The 15,536-nt window shown below is 35.2% G+C and overlaps 1 protein-coding gene across 1 annotated transcript in view; it reads right to left on the bottom strand.

Annotated features, from left to right (window-relative positions):
* Nucleotides 1-6,581, bottom strand: part of LOC123319007 (progestin and adipoQ receptor family member 3-like) — a 76,521-nt gene extending 69,940 nt beyond the window's left edge. Inside the window, exon 1 of the mRNA XM_044905804.1 lies at nucleotides 6,282-6,581. The gene's annotated coding sequence lies outside the window, so the exon portion shown is untranslated. The remainder of the gene's footprint in view (nucleotides 1-6,281) is intronic.
* Nucleotides 6,582-15,536: the final 8,955 nt, after the last annotated feature.

Below are 15,536 nucleotides of genomic sequence, written 5' to 3'. Positions count from 1 at the left end.
TAAGACTTATCTATCGAATAAATTTAGTTATTCGCACGTAAAAGTACTGGGCCTTAATGGAACAATGGGAAAAAAATAACTTTCGATGGAACAATGGGAAAAAAATTAGAGGGATTTTTTTCCCAAAGTACACACCTTAAGAAAAATCTAATTGCATATTCGTAATCTATACGACCTCAAATTAGTGAAAAAAATAACTCGGGTTGGAAGCGATGACGAAATATGCAATTAGATTTTTCCTACGAACCTTAGAAGGGGGGGGGGGCGTCATCATGAATTTTTGCCCCGGTCAGAAAAAAACGTAGATCCGGGCCTGGTTATTGAATTGATTAAGGGCAAAGACTCACGCGTTCGTATTGTCAAAGTTAAAACTCAAGGAGGAACATTCACTAGATCAATCACTAAAATATGCCCTCTTCCATATTGCGATAACAATATTGAATCTTAATATGAAGTGTTAAAATACATCGTAATTTTAGAACTCTTTATTTTCAATTCTTAACCTCAGCGGTTCAGCCCGGGGAGTATGTTTAATTTTCATTAAAATAGCGTGCGTGTTCATGTCATATTAGTTACTAGGGTGATTCGTTAATATAAAAAGACAGTCGAAAATACATCAGTCAATTCATCAGAAGCTTTTCAATTTTCTATCCAAAAATAATCAATTCTAAAAAGAATATTCGTTGAGTGACCAGGACCGACCTACAGTATTGTTCAATTCTTCGTTCCCTAATAAAAACCAGCAACACAAATATTTATGTGTTCATCTTATTGAATGGATACAACCACCATTTCATACGTAGTTCAAACCGTTTTCTCAATAAAACTGGGAAGACTATTTGAGATAGCATTATCATGGTTTGATTAAGTGCATATCGTTACAAATGCAGTTTGTTGATTTATAGCAGCCTGCCCCTTCACAGCTGATTACTGAGCTTGCCAAGTGGTTCTCGAAATTTGAAACTCTGTAGATCTCGAAATAAGAAAGATAGACTGATATATGCATATTTATTCGAAGTCGGGAGAGGAAGAGGTAGAAAAATTTACAGGGTGATACATTTGAAAAAATGAAGTTGCATTCAATCTGTTGTCCACTCTGATAAGGATATAAATAAGTTTGTGAGGTTTTGATAACAGTCGCTACTGCTCTATTTTCCATTTTCCAATCTGGTAACACCGTCACTTTGAAGTGCCATCCTTAAGCTTTCTTCTTTAGTATCTGGCAGTTCGCTGAGGTGTTAACAACATTGTTGCTGAGTACTCTGAAAATGTGTTTGAGGGTAGCTTCATTTCATTACTTCAATAAAAAGTGAAAATCTGCCGAAAATAATTATATTTTAGTGAAAGTTTCAGGTGACCATGTTCAAGTTGAACGAACATATTAGTGGAAGTAGTTTTCCCGGTTTAAAAGTGGCAATTTCAATTTGGAAGACGAAGAATGACCCAGAGCGCCACCAAAGTTTTGGGATAATTCATACAAGCCTATGAGGATCCATCACAAACGCATGATCAAATAGTAAAAACAACTTGGACTCACTTAAAGAGCCATTTGCTATCCTATAAATTCAATGGGAAGGATCCGAAAGAGATAGTGGGTGCCGTATGAACTGAAGCAGAGAGACGTCGAACGACGTTTTGAACAGCTGCTCCAACTATCCAACGTCAAAGAAAGAGGGATTTTGCATCGAACTGGCGATGCCTCATCAACAACTGTCAAGCCAAGTACTTACTCATAGCGAAGATCATGCTCTGTATTTGGGACCCACTGGGTATGTGGTTTATTATGAGCTGCTACACTCGAACAAAAGGATCACAAAGGAGGTTTATGGACGACAATTGATGAGTTTGAGACTAGCATTTCGAGAAAAAAAGAACATAATACTCCGACACACAAGATAAAGTTATACTGCAACCAAAGATCATACAGGGTGATTCAAAACTCGAGGCGAAAAATTGAGGGTCATATAGAGACTAATATTCTTGATTAAACGTAAAAAAATTTTTTGGCCAATGAGGTTTCGTTTCCGAGTTTTTGGACATTGATGTTTCTGTATGCAACCATTTAAATTTCATAAATAACAGCAAGTTTTGCTTTGGAGAACCTTGAAACCGAAGTTTTACATCCATTTCATCACATTCACAGTCGCCATTTGTCAATGGCTTCTTCAGTAGCATGAACAAAATGAAAATTTTCATTTTGTTCACTTTGGTCGGACGAAGCTACTTTTACTCGAGATGGCATAAATAACGCCCATAATGAACATGTATGGTCTCTAGAAAATCCTCACGCTTTTAAAGGAAGAGGTTTTCAACAAAGATTCTCCATTAATGTACGAGGCGGAGTCTTTAACGGAAAATTACTACCAATCCAAGTCATGCTAAAACTCATGCATATGCTATATTGTTCGATAACTAAAAATGTATTGCTGACATTCAAAAGAATATATATATTTGAATGTCGATGCATACTTGCAGTTTTTGGAAAGCAATCACGATAATCAGCTAGAAGATTTTCCTGTGGAATTGGTATACAATCGTATGTGATATCAGCGAGATGGAGCACCACCGCATGTTGGACGTAATGTCGTCTGGTTAAACCAAAATTTCAATGGTAGATAGATTTGTCGGCATGGTCAGGTACTATGGCCAGCGAGATCATCTGATTTGAATCCTTTGGATTATTTTGTATGCGAAAATTTGAAACAAAAAGTTTAAATTAAAATTAATGATAAAGAACAATTAATGGAACGAATTATTGATGCAGTCGAATCCACTTAGAATGAGCAAAACATGAAATTAGTGTACAATTTCCTTATTCTGCGTTGCCAAGCATGTATCGATGCCAATGGTGGCATTTTTGAACATTTGATTTAATTTTAATATTATTAATGCTATCAAAGTTTAAAATTGATGTCATGCAGAAGTTTTGAACACTTATATCTCGGAAGCAATGCAGTATCCGAAAATTTTATTTTACTTTTTTTTATCAAAAATAGCAGCCTGTATTCGTTCCTCAATTTTTCGCCTCGAGTTCTGAATCACCCTGTATAATCTTTGGCTGCAACATGATAATGCTCGGCCACGTGTTGCGTCGCCCGTTGAAACATACCAAGAGAGGCTCAAATAGGAAGTACTAGTACACCCGCCATAGAGGCCAAACATTTCTTCTTCAGATTAGCAACTATTCCTATTGATGCAGCATGGCCTGGCTGACAAGCACTTCTCCAATTACGAAGAAGTCAAAAAATGGAACAAAATTCCTGGAAAGCTACCAGAGAGCTGGCAATTTTTTCACGATTTGATCATCTGCCAGAAAGATGGAAAAAAATAGTGGCTAGCGACGGACAATAGGACAATACTATGAACATTAAATGTATAACCAATTTTTCGCAATTAAGCTTCAATTTTCGACAAAAAACCGCACGAATTTATTTATACTTACTCCCCATATATTTCTTTTTGTGAAATATATTTGAAAACAATTTGTTGATTTCGTATATCTGTTGTGAAAATAAAATAAATTAAGAACAAAGTGTAAGAAGTTTCGTAGGGAATCAGATATTGTTGAGTTTCGTAGATAGAGAAGATTTAAAGCAACAGATTAGAGCCTCGTATGAGAATTACTTGCAGAATGTTCAATCGATGATTTATACTGATGATAGAATGTTCTGGTCTTTTGTTCACTCTAAGGCACGAGTTTCTAGAATTCCAGGTCGAATGAGCCTTGAGGGCATGAACCTCAGCGAACCGCAGGAGATTGTTGATGGTTTCTCAAACTTCTTCAAGACTGTTTATTCTAGTCTTGATGAGCCCTTCATTCCTGCTGGAGTTTCTTTTGAAAACTTTCCCATTACTTCTTTCGAGAAAATTGAGGATGATGAGATCTATAATGCCATTAACAGTTTGAAAAATAAAATGACTTCTGTTGTGGATGGAAGTCCTGCGTTCCTTATTAAGAATTGTGCCGAATCTTGGATCAGGCCACTTGAGTTCATATTTAAGTTGTCCGTATCTACTGGACAGTTTCCTGATTATTGGAAGAAGACCAAAGTATGTGCTGTTTTCAAGTCTGGATTCAGATCTATGGTGGAAAATTACAGGCCCATCTCCATTTTGAGTAATTTTTCTAAGATTTTCGAAATTGTGTTATATAATCGAATTTTTATTTCCTTGTAGTCTTTCATATCACCTTTTCCAACATGGTTTTCGTAAGAGATCAACGGTTACAAATCTTGTCACTTTCACACAGTTTGTTTCAGAGGTATTGGATCAGAATGGCCAGGTTGACGTTATCTATACTGATTTTGCTAAGGCTTTCGACAGAGTTCAGCATGATGTTTTGTTGCACAAGTTGAGCAATTAAACTGTTAGATTCATATCTGTCCCAACATGATCATTTTGTCAGTTATTATGGATACAGTTCTGTCAGTTACTTTCCATCTTCCGGTATACCGCAGGGATCAAATCTTGGACGACTTTTATTAATTTTGTTCATTAATGATTTACTCGAATTGATTCTTTGCGGAAGGCTTTGTTTCGCTGATGACTTGAAACTGTTTTCTGTCATAAGGAACTTCATCGATTGCGTCAACCTTCAGGTCCAGTTGATGTTGGTGTTGGGTTGGTGTGAGCAGAACAAATTGAGATTGAACGTTGACAAATGCAAGATTATGACTTTCTCCAGAAGAACTGAAATATATTCCTACGATTATGAATGTAACGACTTGAAAGGTATACTGTTTTGAGGGATTTGGGCGTTTTGTTTGATACGGTGCTATCGTTTGTTAATTGTTGAGCACATTTCACGGATAGTTTTGGATGCTGCTAAGCTGTATGGGTGCATGATTGGGAATTGTAGGGATTTCACCGAGATGAACTGTCTTAAAATCTTGTATAATGCAGTTATTCGTTCAAAGTTAGAATATGCAAGTTTGGTGTGGAGTCCTATATATGGGTGCCATAAGAAAAAAATTGAGAGTGTTCAAAGAAGATTTATGAAGTTCCTTCTGTTTAAGATTGATGGAGTTTATCCACCCCAAGGATGTGACGGTGTAATCTTGTGTGAGCGAACTGGATATTTGAGTTTAGAAATGAGAAGGGTTATTGCTTCTTTATCATTCCTTTTTAATTATAAAATTGATTGTTCTGAAATATTGTCGAAAGTCAACTTTAGCGTTCCAAGTTTCAACTCAAGAACTATCCTGGTTTTCAAGCCAGAAAGAGCTCGAACGAACATTCTGCAAAAGGCACCTATCACAAAAATGTGTGAGAACTTCAATTCATTTTGTGTTGGCCAAGATATATTCTACTCATCAAAGGGAAATTTGATCAAGTCAGCAATTTGTTATTTTTCAGGGAATGTATCACAGATAATATAAAATTTTTGTTTTTGTTTCTATGCTATCTTTTGTTATTTTTTGTATATTTTGTATTTTATATTCGCATTGTCCTGTAAATGGGTTGAACTGTTGGACAATAAAGCTATTATTATTATTATCATTAAATAGTTATTTTCCTAACAAGTATGGAAATGGCATTTGCCCGCTCGATAATGCCCGAACGATGCGAAGCAGAAATCGTGCAAGACACTTTCCGAAATATTTTTTCTACAAGCGGATGAAATATATTTCCATTTCACGAAACAAATCAAATTTGAATTGATTTATTCATATTATAATGACAGACGTATTTCTGTATATCGTTTCCAAGAGTATCTCATCATTGGCATTCGGTGGATGACATGACATTTGCATGCGGGAAAGTCACTCTTTGCAATTCGAAAAACTTGCTAAAAAAGGGTTAAACTCGCTTGTGAGAACGCTTGTAGAAAAACATTTTTTGTGTTTTTATTTGTAACAAAGATAGAAAGAAACTTAGTATTTTACCCAGCTGTGTAATTTATTTGGAACATCTTATTAACCAAAATTCATTCAGAAACAGTAATACTTATTACAATTCACCCATCATTCCCAATATATTGTTTACACCGAAACGAACCCCAAACAGAAATTTTCAATATTTTCATGAATAAAACCTATGTTAGGTTGATATGATAGTCGATCCCTAAGGCCATTTAAAATTTTTCAGCGGCTTGCTACCCCGTTTTGCAGGATGATCATAGAATCGAATAACCACTTCTTGGCAACCAAAAGATATCCTCCTTATTCCTTTCAGCACAGTCGGGTAAAAAGACGGTTTTCGACAAGTATACTTTTGTCGAAAACCGAAATTCGATTCGAATACAATGCTACATTATATTATTGTCAAGCAAGTGCACTCACCTCCGGAGAGAATTCAAACAAACATTCACAGGTAGATAATAGCAGCAAAATCCAATTAAATGTGATTACCGCGGGGGACTTTCTCCGGCGCGTACTTTGAACGGTGGTCAGTCACTTCCTGAGTGTGTGGACGGATTCACTACACTGCCGCATCGTAGGTACGCGTTTTCGCGACAATATTTTTGAAGAAGGTGGCCTCGTCGACTATAAGGTACCCCACTAGATTCTATTCAGAACGCCGCCGCCGATGAGAAATCATCGGGTTCGAAGGAGGAATTTTGTATTTGTTAATTTTTTTTTTTGGTGAAACTGCACTTATTACCGGCTGAGGCGAGATAGCAAAAAATTTTTTGGTTAGACTAGGCTTCTGAACGAATGATTCAAAAGAAATACACTGCTCTACAAGTGATAGGGATCACTGACCTTCCATCAATTTATTTCAGGTATATTTGCTTCGAGATGTTCAAGGTATTTGGACAAATACCAGAGTATGTTTAGTTGATATTTTTATTTTTATTTTTGAGAAGAATGAAGGAATGGGAAATTTTGGTTTGAATTAAAAAAATAAAGGAGGAACTGAACTCCTTCGAAGTAAATATGGGACCTGGACCATTGTAAAAAATATATAAAATCATCGTTTTCGACGAAATGAACAGGGGCGTCGCATAAAGTAAATCAAGTACGTATATGTTGAGTGCTGAGACGCTAAAACCCCGTATCATCCCTATAAATAATATGAGACCCCCCCCCGGGTCTTTAGGGGTCCCGACTTATATAAGGAAAAATAGAATTCTTTTCAATGTTATCCTCGAAACTTTTTGGAAAAAATTATATTGATCATTCATATACTCTGGACCCGGTGACTAGCTGTTCTCTGTTTCATTAACGAAACAGAGAAGGAAGATAGAGATATCCATAACCCAGCGTGTTTTTAATCATATGAGTTATCAGAAAAGATGAGAGGATTTCTGACCCTGCATTATATTTCGGAATAAACGTTTATTATTACATTGTTGTTTATATACACAGAGTTCATTCATTTATTTCAGGAGATTCTCATGGAGGTCGAATGAACAAAACTTCATAATATCAACTTCCTAAAAGGCACCCCACTGCCGTTAAAACCTATTAGTCCGAGAGCTGGCAGCAAAAACAACTACCTCATAAGTTACCCAAGGTTTGGTTTGGCACTTTGGTTCAACTTTATTACCAAAACTTGAAACCGCTCGTCTGCCGGGCGTGAGTGGTCGCCTTATGGGATAAAAAAATTGAAAAGATGAGAAAAAATCGATTGGAACTTCCTAATAGTTACCGAGATGAATGTTGTGTTAAAATAGTCTAGGATCTTAACTGAATTGAAATCGTAAGCGTCTGCCAACAGGGGTGGTCGCTATTTTGAAACAGACGCTGTCAAATACAGGGTGGTCCAGATCGTAACCAAGAAATTTTAACCACGTATTTTACATCGAAAATAAGCCCTAGTTTGTCATATAAACATATGTCGAGAAATGTTTCCTCTCCGAGATACGGGGTGTTAAAATTATAGAAAAAAAAATGTTTTTTATTAATAGCTTTCACACTGCTTGGAATATTTTTATGAAATTTGAGACATAGGTTTTGAGCGTCAAGGAGCACTTTTTGCATAATATCATTTCTTTTCTATTCTACCAGTGGCGTCCGTACTGCAGCGAGACTGAATATTTTCAGATAAAAAAATGATACGCCTCTGGTTTTTCCGACAATAAAAATTACTTTTCAAATCCTTATTCAATTTGGAGCAAATTCAGTCTCGTGACTTTTTGCTGTACGAGGCACCGTTTCCGGTTAAAAAAATAAAACACATTATCATGCATAAAGAAATCACCAAAATTTGATATGGTAGGTATATAATAATAAGACTATTTTTGTGAACGAAACGTGTAACTAAAAAAAAAATTAGCATTAACAACCACAGTCGAAACGAACTTAAAGAAGATGTTCGAAGTATGACCCATTTTGCTGAACACATAATTCACATCGACGTCTAATAGATCCGACAGCAGCAACTAAATTTCGATTTCTCAATTCGTCGCAAGCATTTTGAATACGGCCAATAAGTTTTTCCCTTGAGTTCACAGGAGTCATATATACGATTTCTTTCAAAAACCACCATACGAAGTAGTCCAAAGGGGTAATATCGGGGCTCCGTGGAGGCCAACTGACTGGCCCATTACGTCCGATCCATCTTTCTGGAAAATTATTATCCAACCAGTTCCTCACATTTCTATGAAAGTGGGCTGGACAACCGTCAAGTTGAAACCAAGCTGCTAATCTTGATTCTACTGGAATATTTTCCCACATATTTGCAAGCTCTGCCATTAGAAATTGTAAAAAATTTTCACCACTAACTCGTTCTGGTAAGAAATAGGGTGCAAATAGGTGATTATTATAAACTCCAAGTCAAACATTAACACTAAATTCTTGGTCGAATGGGATGTGGATTTTCGTGGCCCATACATGCTGGTTATGAAATTTTACCACGCCCCAACGACTAAAACACGATTCATCAGTCCATAATATAGAATTTAAAAAGTCTCTATTCTGCTCAATTGAACGAAGAATCCATTGGCAAAAAAATAACCTTCGCTGTTCATCACCTTCTCGTAAACCTTGGACGGGTTGCAAGAATTTTTGACTTAGAAAATCGAATTGTGCGCGCTGCTATTCGACTGCTTGTTGTTGGATTCCTATCAAATTCACGAAGTATCCTCCATGGCACACTTTGCTTTCCACAATAAAGAAATTACAGTATTTTATGGTTATGCTTGTATTGAAACGAGTAATTGGAAACCAAAACTGTCATTTAAGTTTTCTAATCAAATTAATCTACCCTAAAAATAGGAGAAAATTGCTACAAAACCGTAGTAAGCTTTTTATTGCTATATCAAATTTTTGCGATTTCTTCCTGCATGAGAATGTGTTTTATTTTTTTAACCGGAAACGGTGCCTCGTACAGCAAAAAGTCAAGAGACCGAATTTGCTCCAAATTAAATAAGGATTTGAAAAGTAATTTTTATTGTCGGAAAAACCAGTGGCGTATCATTTTTTCATCTGAAAATATTCAGTCTCGCTGCAGTACGGAGGCCACAGGTAGAATAGAAAAGAAATGATATTATGCAAAAAGTGCTCCTTGACGCTCAAAAACTATGTCTCAAATTTCATAAAAATATTTCAAGCAGTGTGAAAGTTATTAATAAAAAGCATTTTTTTTCTATAATTTTAACACCCCGTATCTCGGAGAGGAAACATTTCTCGACATATGTTCATATGACAAACTAGGGCTTATTTTTGATGTAGAATACGTGGTTGAAATTTCTTGGTTATGACCTGGACCACCCTGTATTTGACAGCGTCTGTTTCGAAATAGCGACCACCCCTGTTGGCAGACGCTTACGATTTCAATTCAGTTAAGATCCTAGACCATTTTGACACAACATTCATCTTGGTAACTATTAGGAAGTTCCAATCGATTTTTTCTCATCTTTTCAATTTTTTTTATCCCATAAGGCGACCACTCACGCCCGGCAGACGAGCGGTTTCAAGTTTTGGTAATAAAGTTGAACCAAAGTGCCAAACCAAACCTTTGGTAACTTATGAGGTAGTTGTTTTTGCTGCCAGCTCTCGGACTATATTCAACGAGACCTCCAAAATACAATAAATTTGAGGTAGCCTTGTCAAAATTTGAGGGATTCGATTGAAGTTTAGTGCATGTCAGTTCTAGGATTCATAAAATGAATCGTCCTTTGAAAAAAAACTGACAGTGGCGGAGATAATAGGAGAGCTTTTGTAAAATTTCTTCTAATTTTTGAGTATCTATGTGAAATAAAAGAAATAGACTCCTCGATTATTTTCGTACAAAAAAGATATCCTTCGTTGAAAGCGTTATATGGATGAGGATCAATCTCGAGAAGAAAATGACCGTGAATCCGGCTTCGTCAGTGATCAGAATATTGCCAGCATTCAGTCTGCTTTGTTAACCAATAATAAAATTCCAATCTTGCTGGGAAGTCTTCAGGTTTCATAGGTACCATATAATGGGCTCGAACCCTCTCTGGAATTCCTTTTTGTATCGAAATTCGTCGCAAACTGATGTTAAGGTTTGCTCATGCAAATTCCAAATTCCAAAATAGCTTCTTCATTTTCAACCGTATAGAATGATTTTTACAACGTTCAGGTTCTGAAGGAAGAAAAGTGCCTTGTTCGCATAATCTCCGATTGAAATTAGAGAACGTTTTTTCGCAAGGAAGAACTTGTTCAGGAAACGCTTCTTCGTAGAATCGTTTGGCAGCAGGGAAATCACATCAGCTTTTGCATACGTAAAATTCTTATCAGCCATTTCTTGATCACGGTCCACGGATATCAGTGCGTGGCTTTTTTTCTCGAAAATATTCGAAGAGTTTATTTCTGTGATCGCCATTTCAATTAGATCAAATATTATAAGTAATTTTATGAATAGGTACTCCAAATTTTGACAAAGCTATCGCAAATTGATTGGATTTTGGAGGTCATGATGAAGAAGCTCTAGCGTCGGTGGGATACATTTAAGGTCCTAAGTTGATATGAAGTTATTTATATTGAGCTCTAGAATTACCCCCTGAGATAAATGAACGTTGAATCTGGACACCCCGCATTGTTTTTCATTTCGCAATCTAAGCAAATATTTGAGAGGCTCCGCATAACAATATACTGATGAATTAATCATAATATGCTAATAAATTAGTATACACTAAGAAAAAAGATTTCAATTAAAATCTGTTAGTTGGAGGCTGCGCATTGTGTAAATTAAAATGTTTTTTTCTGTTCGATTAAATGTTTCATTGAACCTACAATTTCGAATGGCCCGTTGAATACATCAATTTTTTTTTCGATCAGTTAATTATTACAATAAGACTCATGCAATATTGCCAACTCATCTTTTTCTTTGTGGTGATGAGGAACTGAAAAATATAGTTGGTTAGTTATTTCGAACACATAGGTTCATTCCTCCAATACGTATTATTTTCCCAGTTATGAAACAAAGAGTTACAATAATCAAATAGAACATTTCTTCCAAATAATCAATAAACAGAACGAATTTAAGGCCTGCCGCAGACATGCAATTTTTATTTTTGCAACTGTTTAGTTGCAGAAGTGAGTACAATGCATTTATATGGGGCCGCGCAGACATGCAACTGAAAAGTTTTGCGATCGAATAGTTTCAGCCTCGACACAAACTCAGCGATTGCGTATGTGTGCGCCCTCGAACCGCTTGCAATCAAACTGTTGCGCAACTATCGCTAAACTGAAAATTGCATGTCTGCGGCAGGCCTAACGGTCCACTTGCTTAGACCAAAGCTTGCTTAGACAACCCTACGCCAGTAATCCAGACTCCTGCCAGATAATGTAAGTATATGCGACATACGATACGCGGAAATAAGTGAAAAACTAGTGACTAGTGGTACCTACCTACTCATAATGAGTGAAAAAGTCAAAGACATTTTGATTTCTTCTTCTCATTGAATGATTCGAAGGTGAGTTGACTATATCAATTTTAAAAGGTGCATGGTTTTGGTTTTGGCAAAAATACTTTCGGATATTGCATCAAATATCACGAAAAAAGCTATTTCATTATTGAGCTGGTTGTTTTTTGTTTGCGTATAGGTTTAAAATTCCTCATTTCTATTGTTTATGTTTATATGGTTGGATTTTATTCTGGATATTACCTATAGTTGTTATAGAGGAAAACGAAGTTTTCCATATGTGATTTTTTTTACAGATAAATGTATTGATGACACTGCCTTCGATTTACTGGATGAGCAGACTGAAGAAACTGATATCAAATACGGGAATTCTCCTTATTTTTCGATCAAAGTATATGTAGAGTAAAAGAAAAAAGAATCAAGAAATGATTGAATGATGCTTCGAGATAAGATGTTTTAATTGATTTTAGTATAATGATCTTCACCGTTCTGGAATATTTTCTTACTTCCTAAATATTTCTTTTTTATGGGCAATGATCTCAATTATCTTATTGTGCAATAGTTGCTTAAAAATTATAATTGAAAGTTATTATTTACTGGATTGAATTTGATGAATTCGTGAATTTATCAGAAAAAGATGTTTCGTTTTATCCTACTGACTTGAACGAAAACAGTATTAGCGAAAACTTCGTTTTGATTTACCGACTGCAAGCCATATAATGTTTGACCTCCCACATTTTGATTTATATATAAATATAAATTATTTATATAGGATTATATTGAGGGAAACAACCTCATTATCCTTATTATAGATATTATAGATTATTTATTGGAGGATAGTTTGAGTTTTTCATTGTTTTGAACATTCCTTATGTAGGTATTTTATTTTCAATAAATAAAATTTTTCATAAATCAATTTTTTGTCTACTACCCCTATCACAAACAGAACAAATTGCATTGGAGTAATACAGGGATCCTATTGTGATAATTGAATGCGTTCTTCGATGCAAATAATAGGTTTTATTGTGATAATCAAATGAATTATTTGATGGAAGAGGAAAGACGGATCTAGTAATCAAACTATTTCAGTAAGATCAAATAAACCGAATTAGTTGTAATAAAGTAATGAAGTAATACATATAATCAAATAAAATTGAATTGATACAACTAACAAAAATTATCGTCTCAATATAGTTTGGAAGCAATGACAATTGTTTAGTTGGTTCTTTTAACGTAGCTACTTGAGGCTATATTTATTAAATTTTTTGTGTTGTAACCATTTTTTAACGAAAAATGAAAAAAAAGGGCTGGACAAGTGGACTGATGGCTTCAAATCTAGGCTTAAACTCTAAAATTAAGAACACATCGATTCGATAAAAGAGCTGATTGGATTGTTATTGATAAATTTCAATAACTTAATAGTATCCAGTTTTCCGTAGGTCATATCAGCACTTTCCTTTTCTTGACAAACTCGATTAAAACGATTATAACGGCTACAACTGAAAAAAGTTGTTTGGAATTAAAATTTATAGACCAGAACTTCTTCAGGACAAAAATGCCTAACAGACTTATTTTGTTACTGATTAACTATATATATAGAGGTATAGGAACTCTGCAAACATAGAGAAGATTCCTAATAGTAGTCTATCACTACGTTCATTATCAGTCAATACAATCAGATTCTATTGACTCATAATGACATCTCTTTGACCTCAACTGATTTCTCTAAATTTCTCGGTATTCGGATCGACAGATTTTTGCGTTGGAATGAACATATAGATATGGTATGTAAAAAATTAAATAGTGCCTACTACGCTCTGAACAAAATCAAAAACTTATTTCCTCTCCAGTCACCCCTGGATGTATACTATTGTCTTGCCTACCCACATTGGTCCTACAATATTTTGATATGGGGTAATGTAACGTGCGTTCAAAAAAATTCGTTGTCAAGTAGGCTATGGAATTTTGAACGTCGATATACCGAACATCAGCCTTCAAAATTGCATAGCCTACTTGACGACGAATTTTTTTGAACGCACGTTATCTGATCTGGATAGAGTTCTTGTGTGCCAAAAAAGAATTATTAGAACTATCTTTAGGTTACCTCCACAAGCTTCATGTCGACCTCATTTTGTATCTAATAAAATCTTTACAGTAGCATGTTTGTATATATACAGGTGCCTCCTTCACGTGAATTCTAATGAAGGATCTTTCTTGAAGCTATCAAGTTGTCATCAATGCTCAACAAGGAACGGAGATATTCTGCTTGTGCCCAGACATAGAACATCTAAGTTTGAACACTCGCCTCTATACCAAAGTATACGTATATACAATCACTTGCCAACAAGTATAAAAAATTTGAAAATTATTCAATTCAAGAAGATATGATTAGATGATTAAAACCATTCTGTCGAGCAAAGGTTATTATTTTGTATCTGAATATTTGGGTGATTATTCATTGGTTTCCTGATCATGGGACCACTATGCTTTGTTTTTGATTATTGTTTATTGTGAATTCAACATACTTCTTTTTTCTCATTGTTAAAATTGACTTGTCCTATACTGTATTGTCTAACGGGATCAATAAAAGTTTATTTATTATATTTATTTATTTTATTACATATTGAATCAAACACACATTCCTACATATACGTTTATGCATAGGAGAATACACTGATGAGCCTGTCAAAAGTGGCCGCAACACAAGTAATTTTAATTGAATAAATGTTAATCAACATTCCAAGAAAAATTTCGTTCACTCAAAATATCATACACATCATAACAATGCATGTAAAGAATTCTAAAATCCATAGGTTCCGTTGCACACTCGGCCGTAACTACCTTGCAGCCAGGTGTAAGCAAGTAATATTTCGATCTATTTATACGTTCATGACGTACACGGATCTTTGTGATATCAATTTATAGCTAATTTTTTTTCAAATATGATATATGGCTGCCTGTGAAAAAATAGCCGTCTGCCATCTGTTAAAAACGCGAGATATCCGAGGAGTAGGTAAGGGAAAGTTAAGGTTCACAACAGTGCAGCTGAATTATTCTTATATTATAACCACGTGTTCTATCTCGTTGTACACAACGCTTTTGATTTTTCAGTCATATTCGCTTAAAAAAAAAACAATAATAATTGACATTGAAAGTCCTTAACTGAAAACCATTTCACGATATCTTCATTTGTCTTCAAGATATGACCAAATTTTGATATTTTGTCGATTTCGAAAATGTGCCGTAACTTTTCTTTATTTACGAAAATATCTGAAAACGGTGAAAACTTTCTACATGCACTTTTTTATTGGAAATACGATACCATATTTTACATTTTTTTATCTTTTGTACAAAGGGTGGAAAAAAAACAACTTCTTTATTTTAAATACGAATGCATTCTTTTTGGATGGCCTCATATCATCCAAAAAAAAATAGCTTTTTTCTTGGTGCGACAGGTGGCGTATCGTGATGAGAATTGAAAATATTCATCACAGCTACGCCCCGGTTTCGCTTAAAGTCCACACCCTCCGGTTGAAATGTTTATCACTGCACTATTCGTATGAGGGACAAAAATCCCGAAACCGGTGTACAGTTTGTGATTAGATGTTTCGGCCTCTCAGGGAATTTCAGAGCGGCTAATTGCCAAGTAAATGGATTCCCAATTTAGGTAGAGTTATTTTTATTCTTATTAGAGTTATTGTTATTAAAGTAACCCTGCATAAACCCACTAACCCACCGTAGAAGCTGCGATTCTAGC

The sequence above is a fragment of the Coccinella septempunctata genome, chromosome 8 (assembly GCF_907165205.1).
Source record: "Coccinella septempunctata chromosome 8, icCocSept1.1, whole genome shotgun sequence".
Taxonomy (NCBI): Eukaryota; Metazoa; Arthropoda; class Insecta; order Coleoptera; family Coccinellidae; genus Coccinella; species Coccinella septempunctata.
The sequence above is the reverse complement of the archived record's forward strand: the minus strand, read 5'-3'. Positions and strand labels throughout refer to the sequence as shown.